This window comes from Dunckerocampus dactyliophorus, chromosome 16, assembly GCF_027744805.1.
Source record: "Dunckerocampus dactyliophorus isolate RoL2022-P2 chromosome 16, RoL_Ddac_1.1, whole genome shotgun sequence".
NCBI lineage: Eukaryota > Metazoa > Chordata > Actinopteri > Syngnathiformes > Syngnathidae > Dunckerocampus > Dunckerocampus dactyliophorus.
Genome location: NC_072834.1, coordinates 7,493,678 through 7,519,492, shown reverse-complemented (window position 1 = coordinate 7,519,492; position 25,815 = coordinate 7,493,678). Strand labels below are relative to the sequence as shown.

At 39.5% G+C, this 25,815-nt stretch overlaps 1 protein-coding gene across 3 annotated transcripts in view; it reads right to left on the bottom strand.

The window, feature by feature from the left end:
- The window catches only part of zbtb20 (zinc finger and BTB domain containing 20), a 39,086-nt gene extending 23,637 nt beyond the window's left edge, over window positions 1–15,449 (bottom strand). The window contains exon 1 of one of the 3 annotated variants that reach the window (XR_008566307.1): window positions 14,013–14,291. The gene's annotated coding sequence lies outside the window, so the exon portion shown is untranslated. Of the gene's footprint in view, window positions 1–14,012; window positions 14,310–15,340 lie in introns of those variants that run through there. The other 2 variants (XM_054754106.1, XM_054754104.1) reach the window with 2 other exon arrangements.
- Window positions 15,450–25,815: the final 10,366 nt, after the last annotated feature.

Genomic DNA, 25,815 nt, shown 5'->3' with positions numbered 1-25,815 from the left:
ACTTTTTTCTTGTAATATTATGCCTTTGTTCTTGTAATATTTAGACGTTTTATTGTAATATTATGCCTCCATTCTTAATAATATTGAAATGATAAGACATTTTTACAGGCACCTTTGTGGGCACCCAAGGACACAATGCAACGCACACATAATTGGAAAAAAATCGGAAAAACGAATGCATTCAATAAATTCAACATTGCAATTTTTATTTTTGGAATACCTCCACCTATTTCATGTGTCAATTGTCAATTGTCAATTTCATTCTCTTAATTATGAAATATCTTGTATTTTTTCCTCACAACATTGCTTTTCATTTCACTCCTTTGTAGAATTGTATGTGATGCGAACTATTATTTACAGAAAGAAACACGTCGTATTATCATTAACACAATAAAAGGAAGATTCAGCAATAAACGAGATGTGTTTCTTTGGTATAGTACACCAGAAATTGCTCATCCCCCAAAAATGTAACAGGAATGTAGTAGTGGCCGGGTATGTGCATGGGAGATTACAGTGTTGTGTGTTTGCATGTGAGTGCGTATGAACCCTACTTTATGTAGTGACATTTGCGTGTGTCCCCTGAACGGTTAAAACACTTGCAGCTCGGTGACCTACATGTTACATCCATCTTCGCATTTAAGCACACAAAAGCAACATTCTTCCTCCTTACATGGACTCGAACGCTGAATCCCTTCACATTTGAGTGTTTTGGCATAGGGCCCTTTGATTTCATTATTACCTTGCAATATAACACATGAACTGCATCAAACTTCAAGGATTCCATTTTTTGTCGTTCCAATAAAAACACTTCCATGCTTAGAACAAAATTGGTTACTGAGGGTCCGGAAGCAGTCAGCAACAAATAATAAAGTCGTTCAACTAAGCAAAATTCCCAACAGGAATAGTGTACCATAAGTAAAGTATGACAAAAACAAAAGGTAGTCAGCGGGGTGTTGTACATCCAGTGATGTGTTATAACATGAAGTTGCAGAGCCGGCTGGTCCATTAGGCAATATAGGCAAAGGAGGCTGTGGCTGCCAGTGGGCACCATAAAATTGGGAAAAATTCCCCTTTGATATAATTGTATTAAAACTAGTTATTACTATAAACTGTTGAAATGGAAAAACTCACATTGATTCATATGTAAGCAATGCCCAATTAATTTTACTACAAATTATAACATCAAATAAGTCTTTTTTGTACATAGTTTTGCATATAGTCATACATAGTTATTTCATATAGTTTTCATATATAGTTATTTTATTTGGTTTACACATATAGGTATTTGAAATAGATTTTCTACAGGTGTAGTTTTCTTATTTAGTTTTTGTATATAGTTGTTGCATAGTGTCAACTTGAATTTGATGAATTTGATGTTGACTGCTGTATTTAAAATGTATAATTATTATTTATAGCATTTTTATTTGGAGGAAAGGGTATTTATACTGTATTTCAGATTTTTTGTATGTATTTGTAATTTGTTAAGCATGTGAATTGGATGACATACTGTATGTCCTAAATTAAAGACAATGGTATAAACGATGCTTTTACATTTTTTATTAAGTGTATATGAAATCGCTGATGGAGGGAGGCGCCATATAAAATCTCGCCTAGGGTGCAACTTTGGGTCAGGCCGGTGCTGGGTAGTTTGGCGGTGTTTAATGTAAAAGACTATACATGCATATACCACAATGTACCACAAAGACAATATGCACAGTTTTGATTGACACTGACAAAAAGGAATTGATCTAAATGTTCATTATTGATTGTAGTTCTTGGTGTAGCAAGGCAGTCATAGCCGCTGAGCATAAATGCAAATGTTACGAGGTTAAAAAAATTAAAATGTATGCTAACTGAAACGTTAGAAGGGAGGATTTCAACTGGATTTTGTTGTCAGGGTGTGTTTTAGCAGGAGGTGGGCAGCTGCTTATTGGACATATGCACAAGAGTGCTTTAAGCTGTTCAGCTTGACCCTGCACTTTTTGTCAGTTGGCCTGTGCTTCAAGGGGCCGCAATCGAGCCCCTCTTGTAGAAGGTGGCCAAGCTCGACACTCACTGGCACAGCGCGAAACAGAACAGAGAAAATGAAATATATGAAGATGGCCACAACAGTGAATATGTCAACGGGTGTTATTGATCAACTGAATGGCTGCTTTTGACTTAACTGTTTCACATGAATGTCAGATCCATGAATTCAAGCACTTGGAAGTGTATTTATAGTTTGGCAAGCCTTTGTGTAGGAAATACATACATATACTACATACCTCATCAGCTCACTTGACATATGACCCATCTAAAAGTGTCATGCTGACACACTGAAACACACTTAACCACGTGACACCTTGTGCACTCTAACCAAGTGCTCCGCAGGCCAGCTGAGCAATTCTACTTATGTAATACAGCTTCAGCCCTATACAGCACCGTGCTAAACACACTGCAACACAAACTATTTGTTGCAAAGGTATAGATTTTGTCACTCTAGCAGGGTGGCGCTACAATGGGAGCGCATTAGGAAACATTACCCATACTATAGTGTTGCAACGCAGTCTTGTTAAGCAAGCTCGGCCCTTTATTTCACAAGAAATCAGTGTTTTGCAACTGTATGTATTGTATCAGCAACAGCATGCTAAAGGTATTAAAAAAGAAGAGGTAATGCTGCAGTTTAATTGAAAAACCCATTGTTCAGTACAGGGAAAAGGAGATAAGCCGTGGACGTAAGGTCAGTCATCTGACGAGAGTTACATATAAAACAAAGTGTAAGACTAATAATATTACTACTAATAATAATAAAAGGGAGCATGACGAGATTTGTTTCCAAGAATACTGTGTGACACACTGTTACTTAACATTTTGGAGAAATCCAGTCCATTCCTCCTTCAGTGAAACTAGCTGCATAATCTGATAAACACATGCATTCATTTATTTTCACACAAATTTAATACGCTGCCTCCTACTACACACTTGTAATATTTAACTCAAAAATCATTTTGAGGAAAGACGTTCAAGATGTGCTTTTGTGCTTTGTGTAGGTGAATGTTCACCTATGTGCGACACTGTCAGAATTAAATAGGAGCAATGCTCAGGAATGACTCCAGGAACAAAATGCTGGTCACCAGTTGGTGTGGTTCTACAAGTTCTATTGCTTATAAATTGCTGAGCACACAATAGCACACACTATACTGATGACACGCTCTGCTGTCAAAACATACATTTGTTTTTTAACTGAGATGTCAAACGGACATTCATGATTTTTAACCGTTTCGAGCTGACTCGTGATATTTGTTTGTGTTTGCTTACCGTATTACAAGCCTGCAGCTGTAAAAGCCTACTAAAGTACATGCTGAAATTTATCGGATGAAGCTATGTACATACTTTGCTGTTTACTGTTTCTAACTAGAAAATCCAGTCTCGCTGTACAAAGCTGAGAGCCCACTTTGTTTGCATGTGTTTCCAGCATCTTACTTGGCTAGCATTGTTTGTTGCTAAGAGATGCAGTGGATCAGGATACTACCATCACCACCGAACACACTGCCTTCCCCGGCGCTACACTTCACAGATTCACTGTCAAACTAGGTTTGTTGTCTCATATGTGACTCACTTCTGATTTGCCTCACAGCACATGATCACCCCCTCAGCTCAGCCCGTGGTAATCGCCGGCCTGGCTAATGCACATGAATGGCTGGTCAGCACATCAGCTGGTTCTGGTAACATTCTGCCAAAGATCATGCCACGTGACCGTTGGTGTGGCTGTGCTACTTTGATGGTATCCGGATCATTACCGTAAGGCCACAGAGGGATGGAGGCGGGTTTTCGCGTAACTTTAACTTGTGATTTTTCATTTTTGTCCAACACAGGGTTTAGGTTAAAACTAAAAACAACCCTTTAATGACTACCTAGTGCCACTTCAATGGGAGTGTTTTTCTGCCTATGTGTTAGTGAAGTTTATCCTGGCTTTTTCTAAATGCATGTTGGGATACACAGGACTTAACCCTGCATAGATGTAAAAAAAAAAAACCCTAACAAAACAGAAAGTGCATTTCCCTGCAAAATTCCATGTGAATGCTGAGGGATGGTGTCATTGAGCACTGAGGACTAACGTTGGTAAATACGTGACAGCATATCATGACAACAGCCAGACGGGTGCTGTGAGCAGCTTAGAAATAAAATCAAGGCAACCTGATTGGACCTTCAAGCGTTCCTGAAAATGTCATGGGGTCAACGCCATAGAAGAATAACAGCACAACCCTCAAGAACAATACGCACATTTTGTGCTTTGATTAAGCTTAAAGCCATTGACCGATGGATGGTTCTATTACACACAGTCGTAGAATAGCAGAATCTCCAACCTATAATATTGGAACGCATTTGGAATTGCAAGAATGATGCTGTAAATTCATAGGTCCCAAAAATGAAAACCAACTGCAGCAGTTTTATCAGAATATTTCTTCATTAAAGCCAAGAGAACACATACAGTCTTCCCGCATTTAAAGTGGTTAACTGGTTCCAGATTCGACCGTGTTAATTTAATTTCCACACAGAAGGATTCAATATTAATAAATGGAATATTTTTGTAGTTGCATAGAAAAAAAACTGTTTATGACTTTCTAAATAAAATTGCACTATTATTAGATCCCTGTAGACATGAAATAACACCCCTGTAGCTACGGGATCACTGGAGGATCACTGCAGGGACACAAGAGACGGCGTCCGCTTTAAACAGTGTGTTACCGAGCTAAATCAAATGTATTTATTCTAAACTTAAGAAAGGGTTTCAGATGGAGTGGGGAAGAAGGACAAAGTAAGAGGCCAAAACTTACCACTTCCACACGGAATGGGAGGAGAACTTCTTTTCATGTCGGACATGCCATGGCTGCCTTACTCCATGCAGCGTGAAGGTAATGTAATATAACGTCATGTCTCATCAATGTCAACATTAGTGATACCTCATGGCTAGAATAATACATATAACTTGTCTTTCAATATCTTTGGACTAATAACAGTCCATAGTCACCCACGGAATAGCGGCCATTTATTAATAAATTAATTATTTTTAAAAACCGCGATAGAGTCAGGTAGCGATGTTCAAACCGCAATGTAGCGAAGGATGACTGTACTTTTAAAAACAATAGTGTTGTTGGGCCTTTTATCCACACAAACAGTTTTTAAGGCACTGAGCTTTTGGAAAGGGTGGAAACATTAAAACTCAGCATCTGCATGCAATGCTGAAACCAACTAATACTGCCAAGTCCCATTAAATAATGTCACAACTGTTCATTTGACATAAAGCAATTATACTTCATATTATAGATTTTTATATGTACAGTAGATTAAATTAAAGTTAAAAATTAAAAATGTTAAAGAGTAGCGTATCAGTAGGGTAAAACTAACCTCACAACGGTCTAAACCCAGCTCACGTTCCCTATTAGTCGGTGAACAATCCACTGCTTGGTGAATTCTGCTTTACAATGATAGGAAGTAGTGATCATTATGGGATAGCAAAGTAGGAGCTCATCTTGTGGTCCAAGTAATGCACTCCTTGCGAGAAGGTTGCTGCTGCGTCATATCATAGCATAAAGAATACAAGACGTTAATCAATTAATTAATTCAAATACATTAATAAGAGGCGGGGTACACCCTGGACTGGTCGGCAGGCAGTCGCAGGGCACATACAGCCAAGCTAATATACAACAACAGAAAAAGAGAGGCCAAAATCATAATGCCCTCTTTCTGCTGAAGCTCCTATGTGGAATCATTTGGTTAAGAAAAAAGTGACTCCCGTCGCACAAAATCCATGAAATTGTCACAAAAACAATAAGGAGAGCACACACCGCAGCAATCCATACTTTCATATAAACACATGGAAATGTGTGTGTGTGACGTCGTGCTTTTGCACATGCACGTCACTTCCTGGACACTTTGCTTTCACGTGAACAAGTCCCATTTTTTTTTTGGTAATGTGAAAGACTACATAAAAAAATCGTATTCTAACAAAAAATCTGAATTGGGCATCACGCCCTGCAGTGTGAACGTAGCCTTATTTATGTCTTAAATATCTTATTTACTCTTATTATGGCTACTGTATTGGGTAATACAAGTGCAAAAGTGATTACGAGGTGTTAATTCAGGTCTAAAGGGCTCTAATGTTAAAAACCCTATTTAGAAGGTTGTAAACAGGTTTTCTATGCTCTTACTTCAACTTCCATTTATAAATAAGGAACTCTACTTCACGGAAATGCGTGTATCACGGTCGGGCCTGGAACCAATTAACTGTAATAAATGAGGGATTACTGTAATTAAGAAGCCCATCAAAATGTCTATTTTTGCTCCGACCCCTCCAAACCCTCCTACTAGCTTGACGGTGCCTTTCTGCTCTGATTTCGGATCAACTGTTGCAGTGTTATAATTATTAGAATAGAATAATAGCTATAATATGCTGTATTATAATGCAGCTATGTACTATGCTGACATTTATGATTTATTATCACATATTTGTAAGTAAATATTGAGTTAGGGCAAATGACATTGGGTTTCTACAAAAACTGCCTATTTTTGGATACAAGAAGCACAAGAGAGAAAAATTCATGTTTAGATCAGGCTGTGAGGCCAACAAACTAACGGTGGGTAGTGGTTAGTTAGGAGATTGAGGATTAAAATCTCCGTTTGGGCATCTCTGGGTGGAGTTTGCATGTTCTCCCCGTGCATGCGTAGGTTTTCCTCTGGGTACTGTGGCTTCCTCCGACATTCCAAAAACATACAGTGGAGCCTGGGTTTTCGTTATTAATTAGTTTCAAAAGATCAGACGAAAACCAAAACTTATAAAAACAAGTCCAAATAATCCCTCCCAGACAACCAAAACTATTACCAAAAAATATATTTTATGGATCTTAATTATAGTTTTACCTGCAGAAAACAATGCAAATTAATTATAAATGACGAATGGATGGAACTTTTTGTTGATGCGGACTTCCTGTACATCAGGGGTCACCAACACAGTGCCTGCGGGCACCAGGTAGCCCCCCACGACCACAGGAGGCGCCCGCAGGCCTGCTTTTCATTCAGGTTTTCAGTTAATAATGTGAGAACACTGCAAAGAAATGTATTCTGAAACATAAAATGTGAGTTGTGGATACCAGCATTTTGTGAATGTTTTGGTAAAACAAGCATATTTGCTATGTTTGGGTTGAAATAAGGTATGAAAATCATTTCTACAAAAATGAGTAGCTCGTGGCCATTTTCATTTTCTAAAAGTAGCTCTCACAAGAAAAAACGTTAGTGACCCCTGCCATACATCCTAGCGAGAGTTTCTCACCTTCTTTCTCAAATTGCCGGCACGCATAACTTTTTTGACCCCACGGCGAGTTATTTAGCAGTCGTACTCAATACGGGGCAGAACAGTTTTTATTACATGCAATATTGTACACAAACCGAGGTCAAACTTTGAAGGAAGTTTTCTACAAAAAACAAATAGTACAAAAACTGGGACATACGAAAACCAAGGTTTGACTGTCCATGTCTCACAAATAGGCGGGCATCCACCGCACATGTAAATATACATCTTATCTCTCGCTATAATTGAGGAGGGAAGGCGTCATAATATGCAGTCACGGCAGTTGCTGCTGGTTTTTCCAGCTTCTGATTGGTGAATGGTGCTGAATGGTGCTTGACAGCCAGGAAATATGTACCTGTGTAGGTGTGGACTTTGCCTAAAAGAGCAAAGAACAATGGCAAGGAGGTTTTGGCAAGTGGCTTCTTGTCAAGCTAGTGTTATACACTGCATACCCTCTATTCAAGATGTGTTCTTTTTAAAGTTTAGGCCCTTTTCTGAACACTTTCTATCAGATTTTACCAGATGGCTTTGTGAAGAAACATGTCTAATTTATGTTATTTTACATGGCAACTCCAACCATCTATCTTTGTGTGTAGTTTCAAGCCTATGTGTGGCAGGAGCACAAAACATTCCACAAACCTACCAGTACCAGTATGATCAGATTGGTTTCTTTGTATTGTGTTTATCGTAAACGTCAGCCATATTGCGAAACAGTCATTAACTTTGATGCAACTTAAAAGAAGTTTTGCCATTTGGTCGGTGAGAAACAGGTACCGCATACCTGTCCTTTTATCATGAGCCTAAAGCGTTGGCAACCAACACCAGGAAGAGAAAAACTTTCAACTTTCGGTTTGTAGTTAGCCAAATTAGTAACGAGTCTCCAACCACGAGTGTGGGAGGGAGGGGGCGAGGGGGTGGGTATACTTTTTCAGAGTCGTTATCAATGTTGACTTTGGGGCAATAAACAATCTAGACAGTATCCAAAAGAGATATTTGGAGTCCCAATAAAAGTGTCTGCCCAACAACTTCTTTCAAAAGATAATATATATTCTTTTGGCCGCATTCAGGGGGAATAAAGAAAAACGATTTAAATTCAATGTAAACACGTCCAAAAAAAAAGCCTTCATTTTAAGACAGAGCTACAATGTAAACATGAGTGTGGATACAGCTTAGTCATTTCACAGTGCATACAAGCAAACCTGGAGAGGGAGGCTGTGCACAACCTTAACATTTTGGCTGCTGTGGCTTCTGTTTATTGGCTCAAGGCTTTGAAAAAAAAAATCTCTCTTTTTCGAGCCAGGATAGAAGTATAAAATACAAAAGAAATGAACGTATTAGTTTGAAAAGTTACCAAATTCTCTTTTACTTAAAAAAAAAAAATCTCAACCTCTGCTTAGATTCTTTTCCCATGCAGCTAGGCCCATCTCACCATGACTTGTAGCAAACCATATGGGTAGCAGGGTGAACTGAGGACACACATGCCTCTTGGCAAACACACTACTTCACTATTAGAATCCAGGATACATTTTTCACATGATTTGAATGCCAGGACCTGCTTGTGTGTTCAAAGAGTGAGAATACAAATGAAGTTAAATGCTCGTCTGTCTTACGCACTCAAAAATCAACTTTTTTTCCCTAGATTTACACCCATAAAGATACATTAATACCCCAAACTGCATCTTATGAATACTTTTTTTTTTTGTTTAACTCTGCAAAGCCAAACTGATGGACATATTTCTATTTTTTATCACCAAACAAAAGAGTCATTGAATCATGGCAACAAATGTAAAGAGCGGCAAAGCATTTTAGTCAAGGTAATGGAAAAACAAGGTCACACACGTCAATAGAATCTAATAAACACTCTTAATTACTGTAAAATGATTTACTGTGTATAATGTTCAAAGAATTACAAAACCATGGGAAAAATACGGACATTATTTGACATAAAGGCTTTAATGACTGGAACAGATGAGGTAAAAGATTTCCATTGAGCATGACATTACTTTGCTATACATAAATAAAAAAGGGTTGATTTTTATGATTTATATACCCTAGTGTTCCTTTGTACTGTTTTGGCTGATTGGTCCTTGTTATTCACAGGCGCCTAATTAGGTCCTTTATAGCCCTTATAGACGCTTAAAGGGGCTGTATGCCTTTGGCTCTACATTACAATTTTTTTAAAACTAAAAAATATATAAGAACACCACCACCGGCTACCATGTGTCATATGACTTGTCCAAACTTTTTCCACTGAGGGTCGCATACAAAAAACGAGGGGGACACTTTATTTATTAAACATGCTAAAACCAATCCAACGTATGTGAAAACATGCAAATTAGTTAAATATATGACAATCTCAATTGACCAAGTAAATGGTCAGTAGCGTGATATCTTGTAACGTTTCCATTTTTTCTCCTAACATTACAACTTTTAAATTTTACAAAAATATGTACAAAAATATGCAGCGGCACAATTCAAAATGAGCTGGGGGCCGCAAGTGGCTCCCAGATGGCAATTTGGACACCCCTGGCATACAGTATCCATGGATTATCTATCTAGATATATATAATAATAAATATATTTGTTTTCCCTTGACCCACATGTTTTTATTATATGCACAGTTATAAACCTACCAGAGTCTTGTACTGTGTTAATTTAGCACGTGTAACACAGGAGAGCATGTCGACATCCCGTCCCGTGTTGGAATGTTTGCTTTGTATTCATCATTTTGGAGAATATCAAACAATACAATCTAAGAAATGCGGCATTTATTGTCACACGGAACAACGGAAATTACATTGTGCTTCATAAGACTGACATTTAGACAGTATTGCATCGGAACAAAAGCCTCCTGACAACAACATTCACAAATTGGGCCTCAATGTGTGCTTTCATTATGCATTCCTGTGATACTGGCAAGGAGGGGAGATTCCAAAGCAAAAGAAACCGAAAAATATGCCTTTAAGGTCTTGTGTCAAGACATTTTTGCTCTGGAAGGCAAAGGAATTTGAGCTGGGGGATTGTGGAAATTTGTTATACAATGCAGCAAATTCTAAAAAACAAAAAAACAAAAACAAATCCTCAAATCAGGGAGGCATGTGAGGTTTCTGAATTTGAGGAATAGTGGTTATGAAAGTTTAACTGAACCCCTGTATATGCATAAAACTGGTGCAAAATCTGATTTGATCTTGGTTGGAAAAAAAAAATCCACATTACCAAAAAACAAAAAAAAACCCCTCCCTGCACCCCCCCTCCTTCCCAGTATCGGGCCAGTTTCTTGTCTTGCTGCTGTGAGGAAAATCACCAAAATTCATGGAACAGCATTTTTCTGTTGCATGAAAGCAGCGAGAGTGTGCGCTGGAGACAACTCTCATTAATTACATGATGTGGCAGCACATTCTCCAGTTGGGTTACTGGTATGGGACAAGCGTGCTGGCTAAAATCTTGCAATGGCATCAACCCAAATTATTATTTAGTGTGTGCAAACATTCACATTTGGTCAAATATTTTAACAGTATTAGCAGTATTTTGCAGTCACTTACTTCATATAAATAATGTGTCTGTCATACCATAATGCCAGATGGCGTTACATCTTTTAAAATAAGATGTTTTGTTCTTGTTGCTATGGTAACTACTACACCAGTAATACAGCTGCAACTGCTGTAAAACAATTTGGCAAATTAATAAGCAACAAAAAATATAGATAGATGCACAATCACGCACCCCAAAAAAATGCTTATAATCAACCTCAATACATAATACATAATACATCCTGTGAGATAAACGATATGATTTTTGTCCACTTTAACCCTTTACAGGCCAGTCATTTACAAATAAATTTTAGGAAAATTATTAATCAATTATGGTCGTATTATATTATATCTATTAGTTAGTAGTTTTACTTAAGCACCTTGATTAATACTTATATTAATGATTAATGTATTAATAATACTTGTATTATAACTTTTCACGTCATTATAACTGCCTTCCTTCACTGACTGGCCCCAAGAGGTCACATGGCCCTATACTGCCTTATAGTGATGCACTTGGGTGTCCATTTTGACTGAAGTTACTAAATGCTGTATGGTTCCTTGCTCTGTTAAGTTTCACAAGGTTGAACCAAAAGATTAAATTTCTTCACAGCGGGAAGCCTTCCACCAAGGTAATTTGAAGAAAAGAGCGCATAAAGACAAATAAAAGAGAAGAGATTATATTTATATAAATTATATGACATTTCTTCCACCAACAAATTTGTACTTCATCCCTAAAATGAGTGTGTGATTTGAATAGAAGGTCTATTATTATTATTATTATTACAATGTTCTTTTCTGAAAGCAATCGTTTGAAATATTGTCTAATTTTAATGTATGCGGCACGGCAAGTATGCTTAAATTTTGATTACTGGAATATAAAAAAACTGTGTTGTTATTAAATGTGAAATACATTGTCGTTATATACTTTTTGTTACTCTCTTTGTACCAATCTTGGACACATTTGCTGGAACAAAAAAAAAGGTTTTGTGCATGAGAAAAAAAAGCATAATATGCATTCATGATCTTTTCTTTTGCAGTGACTTGAAATAATTTGCAATACTGACCCGCCATCTGTGTGCACGTACAGTAAATGCTGAATTTTTGGTGATATGGCGCAGCATTGCACTAATTAAACACATTCACAAGACTACTTGGAATATTAAATGTGCCACTTGATTGGGGGGCTGATAAGCTTTTTATTTTTTGTGGCGAAAAAATGGTGTCACCAAAAGAAAATTGGGATTGATTGCTGGGTGTGGATTAGCACCCTCTTCACACACTCACACACACACACACACACACCTAGCTCTCCAGTTTCTCCTTCATATAATAATGAGTTTCCTTGGTCTGCAGACATGCTCTTAAATATTCATTAGTCATGGGTGGGATTTAAGCAGTGACACAAAAAGCGGACGTAAGTTGATGCACAAACACTGTGCATATTAATGTACATGTGGAATATATGCATATAATAAATAGTGATTTCAGGGAGATGAAACAAGTCACATTGAGGCCTTATCTCGCCTCCTCTGGGCTGATGAAATCAGTTTTGGACATCAAACTGCAGCGAGAGCTAACACACACACACACACACACACACACACACACACACACACACACACACACGCACACACTCTAACAACACAACACAAGTACCCTCCAATTCATCAAACAATAAAAGGTCCAAAAATACAGGTGTTGAGTTTAGTCTTTGCAGATAAAAGGACTCCTCCATCCCACATCGAACATTTTAGCTGCACTCCCCCACATGCCAGCCAGTCGATCAATAAAATCACATTTGGAATGATCTCACATCACACGTGCCACATCAGACCAGCACCATTCTCCCCTCCACATGTGTCAAATCACAATGAGCTGTTCCTTGCATGGGGTTGTAACACATTATGCAAGAAGAATCACAACTACTAAACAAGAGTGCAAAGGACCGTGCATGTGCTCTGATGCTGTCTATAGAACCAAAAAAACGAGACTTGTGTTCGGAGGAGATTGGGGTGGGGGTGGGGGGCGCTCAAGAAGACCAGCAACGACCACTGACCTGACCCTATGGTGCAGAATATATGGTGTGGTGCGTTCAACGCACATAAGAACATGCTGTATCATTCTCTTTATCTCACCAAGACAAGCACTGTGGGACAACATCTGTTTGCAACTCATAGTCGCACGCACACTCTCAATCGTTCACACAAAATACATTGTGCACAAATGGATGAAGCCCAAAAAACTAACGTTGCTCCAGTTTAGACAATTTGAGCACGTATAAGAAATTGTTTTATCTTATGCGTCAATATATAAAAGTGGCTTTTGGATCTATTTCTCCCTCAAATAAAAGGGCACACTGAAAGCTCCTCTTGCAACTTTAATCATGCACGGCTCCAAATCTAGGCCACGCTCTGCCAAAAAAAAAAAAAAAACCCAACACAAAAAAACCCAAAACAAAATATTCATATATCGCTGGTATATGATCAAATGTGCTCAATTGAACTTGTGACACACACACACACACAAGCAAATGGTGTCTTTACAGTATTGTTGGAGCATTAACCAGCCAGCCACGATCATGTCCTCATGTATCACCATCTCACAAGCACAACTGATATCAATTCATTAAAAAATGTGGGCTGGACATGTGCTTGGTTGGGATTGAGGCAAGTTCCACTAAGTGATACTGCACGGGGAAGAAGTGTGCTAGCTGATAGAGAAAGAAGAATAAAAGTGACCTGAAATCGCACACTTGTTCCTGTGTGTAAAATGTGAGCATCGCTGACGGACACTTGAACGCAGCATTGTGCTCAAAAGTAAGGAGGTGGGGGTTACGTTGAGGGTGGGGGGGGGCAGGTTGACAATAATGACAGATGGGAAACTTGCGTCATGTCCAGCTAGTTTTTTGTCCCCGAATATAAATGGACAACGAAGCTCCGTGGCAGCGTGGACTCAGAGCCCTCGCACGGAGGACGTTTCAGTTCCGCCATGCAACATTTATTGAATTAACACACACATTTAAAAAAAAAAAAGGAGTTCCATGCACAAAACTCAATGGACACATGCGGGAAACCCCCTTCTTATAATAGCGTCATATTCCAAATACCCCCCGCATTACTTTTAACAAATATATACATTCCTAATTGTCTTACCTCCACTTCGAAGCTTGCTTTTTAAAAAAAAGTGGCGTGGATCTCCCCCCACGACGAAGGTCTGAGCTAGAAGATGTCTAACGTGTCCCTTTCACTTTGTTTCATTTCTCACTTCCATCTTCTTTTCATCTCATCAATAAACACACGCTGCAGCCTACCTTCATAGAAGCAGCTCGCTTCAAATGTGCCCTCCCATTTTTTAACTATACATCGAGTACTTTGGGAGAGGAGGGGAGGTGGTGGTGCTGCTGGAGGGGGGGTGCAGGCACGCCTTTTCACTTAAAGCTGCCATTGGGGGAGAACAGTGCACTGTCTTACACTTATTATTAGTGAGCCCCCCATGGAAGAAAGCGAGAGCGGCTCCATTATGTGCAAGCAGTGGGAGTTGTTATAGTACTACTACTACTAGTAGTAATGTGCCTCCTACTCGCCTGATGAGCCACTATATTTACAAATAGACGCGGCGACATGGTGAGCTGTAAAGGATAAATCGCACCTTTAAAATAATAATAGTAATAATAATTATTATATTATAATTATTTTTATGAAGGCCGACTCGTGTCGCTGTATAATAATACGATAGAATGATAGAATCAGCCGCGTCCACAAATGTGAATGAACTGTCCTACACCCTCCTCCTCCCCTCGTCTACATCACAAGGACGGTGGCGAAGAAGCCGGTCATGTGTCTATCACGCGTTCTAACTTCCCATTGGATGCCACAGCTGTAGCTCATGCACAAAAGCGTCGCCTCGGCCTCCCATTGGCCAACGCCGCCGCCGATCACGCCGCGGGCACCAAACAAGCTAGATTGTCTGCGGTGTCTTCCACTTTCTACGCATTTCTATTTTCTCATTTATTTATTTTTTAACGTCCCGAGCTGACCTCGAGTATGGGAGCAGGGGGGAACAAACGGTGCCGGTTCGGCCGGCCAATCAGATTCGGTGAAGGGATTTGATTTTTTTCCCCCTTCGTGTTGTTGTTGGGGTTTTTTTCGTCCTCTTCTCGTCATTATCCAACGCCTTGAGATAGATTTTGGCTGGCATAGAATGAAGCAAATGGGTCATGTGGGACCAACACCCCCCCACCCCCCCGCTTCGCCCGCCTTAATGTCCCCCCTCCCTCGCTGTCTAGACAGTGACAGGTGTGTGTGTGCGTGTCTGTGGTCCACGTCGTAATAGTGGGTTGTGTTAATAATGACCATGTATTATGAATGTGTGAAAAGCGTGCCATAAATCGACACAGGCTGTCCTTGCAAAGCATGGGCAAATCTTGCACACACACAAAAAAAATGGTTTCCTGACAAAGAGGTCAGTTAAGGTTACTCACCTCCTCCCAAGGAGCAACACTATGTAAATGTGCAATGGCTGCAAAGAAACACGCTCAACTACACTTTTAACAATTAACAGAAAGGCAAGAGGGGATGAGCTTCGAACAATCGCCATCTCCATAGTTGTGGGAGGGGGGTCCATTCGGTTCTATTCGGCTCCATTCGCGGTATGTTTGCGTGGGCTGTTCGTGCGCGCCCTCTGCAGGCCTCTAAGGTGGCTTCACGCCACGGGTTCAACGGAGGACAAGCCTCCCGCCACTGCTTTGACCTACATGCACTGGAAGCACAATAGCAACACTGTCGCCCGCCTTAATGTGGCCTGTTGCAAAGCGACATTAAGCATGGCTTTGAAAACCAAGGAAAAACATTAAGTTTGCTTCATGTTAGCCATTGGTGCACATGAGTTGTACGTCCTACTACAACTTCGAGAATTGCATTTGTTTTTGTCTACTTTGGGTCATAATGCAAATGAACCATGCAAATATAGTTTTAACAGGGTGATCTTACAGTTTTTCCTCATTTAAAGTATTACAATAGCAAGCATAGCAAACGCAATGCCATCTATTTTCTATGCCACTTATCCTCATTAGGGTCGCGGGAGTATGCTGAAGCCTATCCCAGCTGACTTCGGGTGAGAGGCGGGGTACAGAGGCGGTCGCCAACCAATCGCAGGGCACATATAGACAACCAATCATTCACGCTAACATTCATACCTATGGACAATTTAGAGTCGCCGATTAACCTAACATGCATGTTTTTGGAATGTGGGAGGAAACTGGAGTACCCGCAGAAAACCCATGAACGCACGGGGAGAACATGCAAACTCCACACAGAGATGCTCAACAGAGATTCGAACCCAGATCTTCCCGATCTCCTGACTGTGTGGCCAACATGCTAACCACTGAGCCACTGTGTGGCCCAAACACAAATCATATAGTGAAATTATGAAAAATATGGGTTATGGTTATTTCACATTCTCTACATATAAAATGCAAAATAAAACATCAAATGGCAAAACACCTTGCTACCAGATGAGAAGGAAAGCACCTAGTGGCCTATTTATTCAACGGCAGTTTCAATTAGAGTAAGGTGTTTATTGGCGGGGAGGCCTTTACAGTATTTGTAGAAAAAAAATAAAATAATAAAATATATATATATATATATATATATATATATATATATAATAAATTATAGACAATAAATATATGACAAATAAATAAAATATATAAATGTAATATTATAACATATACCTACATTATTACATATATATTAAATTAAAGCATTAATTGGATTTAATACATTTAAGTCATATTTAGTGTGTTTTTGTTATTGCGCTAATCACATTTTTAATCCCTAACTTTACTGTTTATATACACGAGTTATCTTTTGATAAAATGACTTTTTATGCATTGGGCTTCTTGTGTTTGAGTTGTTGGGCTTGGAAAACAATGGTCTGTCACACCTTGAAGTGGACATTGATTGGCTGTCACTGTGTTTGGGCTTGCTTAGCAACAACTGATCTTATTGTAGCTGGGAGGGCACGGTGAGGAGCGGAGAGATGTCGAGGCGCATGTGAGAGTTGTCGGTCTAATGAATACGGAATTTACATTTCAAAAACTCCCCCATGGCACAACTGATAAAGGTAGAATCATATGCCTTCTTCGTAAGGAGGAGTTTGGTTCTCACCGAAGCAGCTCAAGTTTGGCCTACCACATCAACGCAAAGCACCCAATCGCGAGGGCAGCCAAGCTAACGCTAGCAGCAAGAACGTTAGCAATTTAGTGAGCCATAGCAAAGCTCTTCACCAAACTAAACTCAAAAAGAACACCCCGCGTATAAGCAAGTCTGTGACCGACAGGCTGACAAAAACGTTCTTGCCAAGTGGATAGCCGTGAACTGCAGGCCGATAAATCTAGTGGAAGACGAGGGGTTAACAGAAGTGTTGCAAACCGCGTCCAATGACCTGTCATACAAGTCACTGCACAGCCACTACAGTGATGACAGCAAGATCAGCAAAATCAGCAAGCTGTACGGCGGCGAAAAGAAAAACTAACCTAAGATTTTGGTGGAGGATTTGCCCAAATGTGTTGTATTTTTATTTTGTAATTATTTGGAGAAAAGAACACAGCAATATCCCCCGCCCCCCTTCCGATGTTCAAAACTAAAGGCAGCACTTGGGACTAGTCTCAAATACAGTGGAATGCAAATGGCTAGGACTGCATCTTTTCAAGTCTGTTATACACATTAAAGGACTTTATGAAGTCACTTTTTTGGTTATACATCAATATTTTGATATCTGACACAAACATGTAATCAATTTAAATGAAAATACCTCAAAGTGAGGCATCTCAGCCAATTTTTAGGTGAGATGAAAAAAAGATTAGATCAGTTAACTACGGATCATAATTCAACTCTCCATTTTTTGAATCTCTTGACAGCACTCATATGCAGTGTATACACTGTACACATAGTACGCAGTCATATATTATTTAAAATATGAATTTTTGTGTCTGAAGGTAAGTGAGTCACAAACTGTGCTTTGGTAGGTTTGATTTTTTGATGGAATACTTTCATGCTTGACACCACAGTGAAATTCACCATAGTAAGTTAACTTTGTTAACTTCCAAGGTCTTCCTGAATTTATTATTAGAGTGCCAAAATCAAAAAACATGTTGTGGACAAAAAGGCTACATCAGTGTCCGTCTCTATCTTTTAATGTGTCATAATTTTCTCTGGAACAAAGGATTCTGTTATTTCAACCTATCAAACCTTGATAGCTGAACCCATCATTCATTGTTAGTTGCCACATTTTAGCAACACAGAGGGGGGGGGTGGGACAGCATGTTTTAGAAAATCATTCCTGATAAATTCCTCATTAATTCTCTCTACCAGTAAACACAAAAGTATGCACTGATAAAAAGATCAACACAAATTAAATTGACCTTTAGCAGACCCTGTCAACACTAAGCACACAAATCATCGTTTTTGATAGGTGATATTCTACAAGAAAAATAAATTATAGCTTCAGCGCTCTGTGGTAAAGTGCATGGAGCATAGTTCTTGCAGGTCAAGCCTGTTCTCACAGCTTTAAATAGAGCCAACAAAGGGCAACCGTATGAGTTTTTCTTTCTTTAGTTTTTGTTTATGCATTCATTCGAAAGGGGCTCGGGGAGAATAAATATTTCATAGATATGAAAAAGGCTTTCAAACGTAACGTAGAATTTGGAAATAAATTAACATTCCATAGGCTGCTGATTGTTCTCCTTTCTTTCCTTTTTGATTTAACATATTAATAAGTGAATGGGATGGCCGCAGGCTTTTCATTTTATAGGTTCCAGACAACTCATTACAAGCCACATGCCGACCAGCAGCGTGCAAATTTGTTTAGAACGAAGGAGATTCGTTTTGATTCAATTAATGTCGCCATTAAAAATACCCATCTAAATGTAACTTCCACTGCGCTTCGTCTTTAGAATCCGGTGGGCAAAAATTAAAAAAGATAGAGTGGGTCATTTCCTCAGGACTGCACCAAGCGGTTTTATATTTTCAAATTTTAATACAATACATATTAAAGACCCAAAGAAACACAGAAGAATATCTTTTCTGATGCACTCCACAAATGCAGGTTGATATGTCAAAAAATTGTTGAACAAAGGGTGAAAAGCAAAATGCTGCCTTGTTAATATATTTTGAAGGACAGTTTAGACAATTTGGCATGAATTTTTAATGAGAAATAAAAAAAGCTGGTGGACCGAGGTATCATGCATTTACATTTGTCGGACCCTTCTGAGGCTACACTAACAGCTCCAACTCCTTGCCTTCATTTTGTGGAACAAGCAGTCATAGTAGCATTAAAACATCTTAATCTGAAGTTAATGTGTAGCTGTTGCTATTTTTCCTTGACATTTAGCAAAAGAACCCAAATGGCCCACAAATGGCTCCCTGAAATTTGGATACACCTGTGATATCCACACTGTGATGAAACATCCTGTCTTCAACAACAGCAGTTATGGCTGGGGCGTGGACAGTTAGTCAAAATGACACTTTCTGTAAAATACATAAAAAGATATATCTTTATAGGTATCTTCTTCCTTGCTACTGCACATACTCAGTGCACAGAAATGACTGAGATTGTATTTTGTGCAGTTTTGATACGTCATTTTAGGACCTCCTAGGGTTCCGAGTTCCATTCCTCGACTGGGATGTAAGTCGAATTTCGGTGCAAGTTGAATCTTACACGTAAATTATACCTAAATTAACTCATCAGTCCCTCACACTCAGTGGCAGAGGCAGAAATTTTTCATTGGGGTGGCCAAGCTGAGACCATAACTCATTGTCTAGAGCAGTGATCCCCAACCCCCGGGGTCATTTTGTACTGGGCCGCACACAAAGAACAAATAATTTCCTTTTTTTATTACTTATTTTTTTGTATGTTTTATTTTGAAAAGTGGTCGGATTCTCTCTGTTACATCCGCCTCACTTGACGCATGTCCATTGTGCGTGTGCTAACTTTGTCTCATGCCGCACATAACACAAAATGGTGGAACATACGTTTCACCAGTTAACTCAATACCAAAGACGTATTCATTAGTTTTTATACAACCGAACGCCTGATCCCAAAGACGTATTTATATGTCTTTTACATTTTTTTGTGCAAGGGGAAAAAAGAGGTGATGACGCAAGAGCACATTAAAATATGTCGATTTAAGTAGGGATGCTCCGATAGCTCGGCCACCGATCAGTATCGGACGATTTCCGTAAAAAAAAAACTAAAACGGATCAGCATATGCCAATAAAAGCCTTTGTACGCAGATCACAAAAGCCGATCGATCACCTGTGGCTTTCACTATCACTGCTGCAGTCCGCAGCAATACTTTATTGCGGTGTAGTATCTCGCCCTAACTAACATCTCGGCAGTGTCGTCCTCCCACTTTCCCTCAAAACAAAAGCAGTCACATTGCCGTGTGGAACCGAACTGCTAACACATGGCACGAAAACTATCTTGCGGTGGTAAAAAGCTTTATATGCAGTATGGCGAGTTTTGTGGGTTCACGGCAGCTCACGTCCAACGACAGCTAACACAGCCACTCACCTGTATGTGCGTGACAGTCAAACGGCTAATAACCCAAAAAAGAATTGAATACTGTACATCGGATGAGAGCAGCCTTTCTCAGTGGTGGAAGTTCGCCAAAGTCTCCTTAAAGTTGGCGTCTCACCCTCTGGAAGTTTCGGGAGTTGTCTAGTAGTCTAGTCTCGGATATTTTTTTGTCTAAATTAAGGTGATTTTATTGGTTCTTTTTTCATATCATGTAGCCACACTCCTCCACTGTTCTTCCATTTCCTCCTGGCTGTCGAGTGTGTTTTTACGATTTTATTGCTTAAATCGAGGGAATGCTCAGGGTGCAGACAGGAATTCTGGGAACGATGAAAAAAAAATCACGTTGCACCCCCCTTTATTACTTAATTACAAATTTTATAAAAAAAATACTGGCAGGACTGGCCAATAGCACTTAGCATAAATACATTGAAAATGTATAATTAGTCCATGTGATCGGTATCGGCCGATTTCAGTCCTGGATGATGGGTATCGGAATCGGCAACATAAAACCCTGATGGGAGCATTCCCTAGATTTAAGCCATAAAATCGGCCACAAGGTGGCAGAAGTGCATTTGATAAGAGCTCGGCATGGATCTTTTGCATGTAAAAACACACTCGACATCAAGGAGGAAGTGGAAGAACATGGAGAAGTGTAGCGTGCAGGTTAGGCATTGTAGGGAAATTTTAACGCATGCACACGTACACACATGTGCACACAGTTTAGTTCCAAATGGGAATACTATTGTTTATGGTGTTATATTTATGAATAAATTGCTATTTTGATGTAAAACAACCCTTTTTCGGATTGTTTATATTGTGGTATAGTTATTTTTCTCTATTTTCTTATTTTCCTGAAACTTACCTATGTTCTACTGCTGATTACTAAAGACCAGTACAGGGCTGACTGTACAGTATATGTAAAAAGTGGATCAAGTGCAACAATAACGCTTCTTGGAGAGACACTCCCTGTCGAAGACAGGTGTGGATGAACGCAGCTCATTAGCTGTGACGTTGCACACAAAATGGCGTGTTGCTAGCAGGACTGCCAAGGCCAGATTTTCGGCATACACTATTGTGAAACCTATGAGACTTATATAAAAGTGTTGAACAATAGTATAAGAATGCATGCTTTTAAGAACGCAGTCACAATCAGCACCCAAGTACATTCAGGGCCGTACGCGCAGCTTTTTCAGGAGGCGCACAGGTGTTCCAAAAAGAAAACATTCACGAGCAATGTGAAATAACACAATTTTATTATTAACACTCAAACACACATGTGCACTCATACATATAAACACGGTGACATCATAAGGCCTACATCTCCCTGGGACTGCGGACCACAAGTATTCATGTATCGTACATAGCCTGGCATACTACATGCTGTACACACATGTACTAAATGGGGTAGGTGTACCCCCAGGGGTACACCGATTGTAATAGGGGGTGCGTGAATAAAAATGAAAAACAATTAGCGCCGAACACTCACATTTACGAGTGCGCCTGAATGCCTCACGGCGCTAAGAGCGGAAAGGAGACAGAGCATGAAGTTGTTTATTGCTCTGTGTGCATCACATGAACAAATAAGTACGTCTGATGATTATTTTGTGCAGTAAGTGTGTTTCATCTTGAAGATTTCATTTATATTGGTGTTCCAATGCCCGCACGCAGCGCTGAAAACCTGTCACTATGAGTGGGGGTTACCCCGAAAATGAGGCTTCATCGTTGGTTGAATGTTTTTTTTGTTGTTGTTTTTTTTGTTACACTTCAAATACTGTTTTATCATGATTGTTCAAATTTCCCCTTCAATTCGGTATTAAATTAATATGCAGACTTAAAGGAAAACTGCCATTATGTGAAACATGAACACATATTTCTGTCCCTTTTCTGTGCATTCTAATGAGAAAAAACGAGTTAGCATGAGCCAGCTAACATCGCACGTCATGGGGGTACCTGTTTCGACGCTAAAGCCCTAACAAAAAAACCCTAAAAAAAAAACACTTTCAAAAACACGACTCGATTTTTCATTTTTCGCCGGACATGTAAAAAAGAGAAGTTGTCGATTCATACGCCGGTGCGCGAAAATGTTACTCTAGTTTGATTCACTTTGTATGGACTTATTTTGGGAGCAAAATGGGAACGAAAGGGTTGAAAACCCTACTCGCACATGTGCTCCCTTTTTATTTTTTCTACTCGCAAAATCGATTTTTAGGCGCATAAGCGAGTGAAATGCTCGCACTGTGCAGCCCTGACATTAGGGGCGTATGTGTCCACATTCAAGCTGCAGTGTACTGTATTCACGCGCGTGTCTGCATGAAGCAACATATTTTTCAGAACTGAAAGAAGTGAGACACACCTCAATAATAACTTCAAACAGCAGGGACTTAAAGGGTGCACTTATTGTCGTCGTGCATAGCACTGCACATGATTGATAGCTTGAAACAATTAGCCTACGAACCATGTGTACTGTATGTGACATTATAGAAGAGACATTTTTTACATGTTTTGTGTGCCTGGTAAGCAGCCAGCAGCTACTGTACGTATATCCTGCTGCTAACCTCAGCAATGAAACAACCCCGAGTGTGAGGACAACACGCAGCAGTCATTATATATTTTTCTCTTTGAGATGCATTCAAATTCAAATTGCAAGTCAACCAAAGCTTGCAACATTTTGCAGAAAGCTTTTAATCGTCTGAACACACAACAGGAGACAAGCGCACAAAATAACACGACTTTGTTTGCCACGCTACTCTTTCTTTTGGGTTATTTTTTTGGGGGGTAGGGTATTTTGGTCTTAATTTGTCAATTATTGGGCCTAAAATAACTTGGGTGGCAGTGCAAAGTGACAACATTGGTAGAACATGTTACATTGAATCTAACAAGAAGTGATCACAGACGTGCCAGATGTGACAGAGTAAAAGGCCTCCTCACATTACTGCCAAATGTGTTTTTTCTTTTTTTGGCTGGGGCAACACTTTGTTGTTGGTTCTGCAAAAAAGGATAAAGCAATATTTTATCATGCTGTGTTTCATGTGTGACTGTCGCTTTTGGTGTTTTTTTTTCACAACATTTGGGGATTTTTGACAATGATCAAATCAAACAAAAATTGTTAAAAAAAAAAATAAAGAAATAAATAAATTTGATTTCCTTGTCCCCTTTTCGGCTTCCAAGTCTTAGGGTGTTGCTGCTTAAAAAGGATTTTAAAAAAGACAAAGGAAAAGCATATTCAGGCCGGCTTATGATTTATGTACGTAGATATTAAACATAACATTTTATGCAGTGGAACCTCGGTTTTCGTCATTAATTCTTTCCAAAATGTCAGACCGAAAACCGAAAAGCACAAAAACCGATGTCATTTTTCCCACAGGAAATAATGTAAATCCAATTAATCCATTCCATCCATCCATTTTCTATACCGCTTCATCCTCATTAGGGTCGCGGGGGTATGCTGGAGCCTATCCCAGCTGACTTTGGGCGACAGGCGGGTACACCCTGGACTGGTCGCCAGCCAATCGCAGGGCACATATAGACAAACAACCATTCACACTCATGCTCACACCTATGGACAATTTAGAGTCGCCAATTAACCTCACCTGCATGTTTTTGGGAATGTGGGAGGAAGCCGGAGTGCCCAAAGAAAACCCACGCGCACACGGGGAGAACATGCAAACTCCACACAGAAATGGCCAGGGGAGGTTTCATGAACTTGTTTTGCCCTTATGATGGACTATCTTAGTAGCAGCGTTTTCCGAAATACATATTCAAACGATTAGTAGTAGTTCTGAAGTATAGGAGATGTCACGAGATTAGGACATGTCCCCATCAAGCATCATGGGAAATGTAGTTTTTAGCCACATACTAGCCGCACCGATGTGGAAGCCACGGGGTTCAAACTTTGAGAAAAAAAAGTAGCGGTTTATGCACCAGAATTTAGCGTATTGAAGATTCTGTGTTTAATTGAATAGTGCCGGTGTTTGGAGAATTTGGCTTAATTCACTTTTTGACCATTTTTTCTGAGATGATCCAAGCCAGCCTATTGAAAAGTATCTCATTAGTATGACTTATTTATGGCTCTTTCTAAATATAAACAGGTACAATCACCTTTGCCACTCCGTTTAGCACCCCCCCGTAATGCACTAATTTGACTGGAGATTGGATTCCCCTCTTGATGCACCCACTGGGGCTCATCAGGGACATTAGGGATATCTTTTTCCCACCTTATTGAGGAGTTTAAATTTGTCTTGGTTCAATAATGAATGGACTTCAATTTCAAACTATAATGTTTGTTGAGATTATATTGAGGGATTTTCCTTGATCACCTTCCTTTTTTTCCTTGTTGTGTAGGATAATCTAAGTCTTTGTACGCCAATGAATGGTGCAGGGCCTAATATCACCAAAATTGAAAATGTTGCACTTAAATAACATGTACAGTCTGTGATGATCACTATTTCTACAAGTCAGTGTGGCTCAGGCTAGGCGGAAGCTGCGATAATCTCAAACATGATCAAAGACGACAAGTTCAAGCCCCCCTCCCACACGTCCCCCTGAAAAAGTTGTTCAGTCTAGTTGAAATGAGCTGGCACGGTGCTGTCTTTTGTGTCCAAGTGGTATAAATGATTAATAGGCGTCGTCCTCTTCATGTCTTCCCGGTGCACCACCCTCCCAGTCTGTCAGCCCCTCTACCTGAGATAAGAATAACGTGGTCTTCTGTCTACCTCATGATTCATACTTCATCTCCACGCTATTTGCCGCAAAATAACATGAAACAAGAAAAAGGTTTTCAATGGAAGCTTGCAACAGGCTGCTGATTCGTCTTATGACCAGACACAGTGACCTCACGATAGGGCACTCAACAGAGACTCTTCTTACTTCATTTCATCATTCATTCATTCATTTCCTTCCTTCTATTCATATATAAATGATGTAGAGTGACCATTGCATGAGCTGGTCACCATGGTGTATTGAGGTGATTGGTTGAACGTCCATTGAGGTACGCAACTACAGAAGAACAACAATATGGGGAAATGAGTTATGTTCAATGGCCATAAAAGTAACTGGTTGACATGTTGAGTTAACATATACTGTAGTATTTAGTCTCCATGTATTGAGGTAACAGGTCGCCATGCTGAAAGACCGTTGAGGTAAGACCGTAGAGCATCCATCCATTTTCTACGCTGCTTATCTTCATTATGGTTGCAGGGGACCGTAGAGCAGTGCTTCTCAAATAGTTGTGTAAACGAAGGGCTTGATGCTAATTTACATTGGAAATCCCATATACTGTACATGCTAGTAATTAGCATCAGCAATTTAAATTGTTACTGTAAAAATAACTCCTGCACTTTGTAAAATTGTACTTAATATTTCAATGTTTGTTTTGCT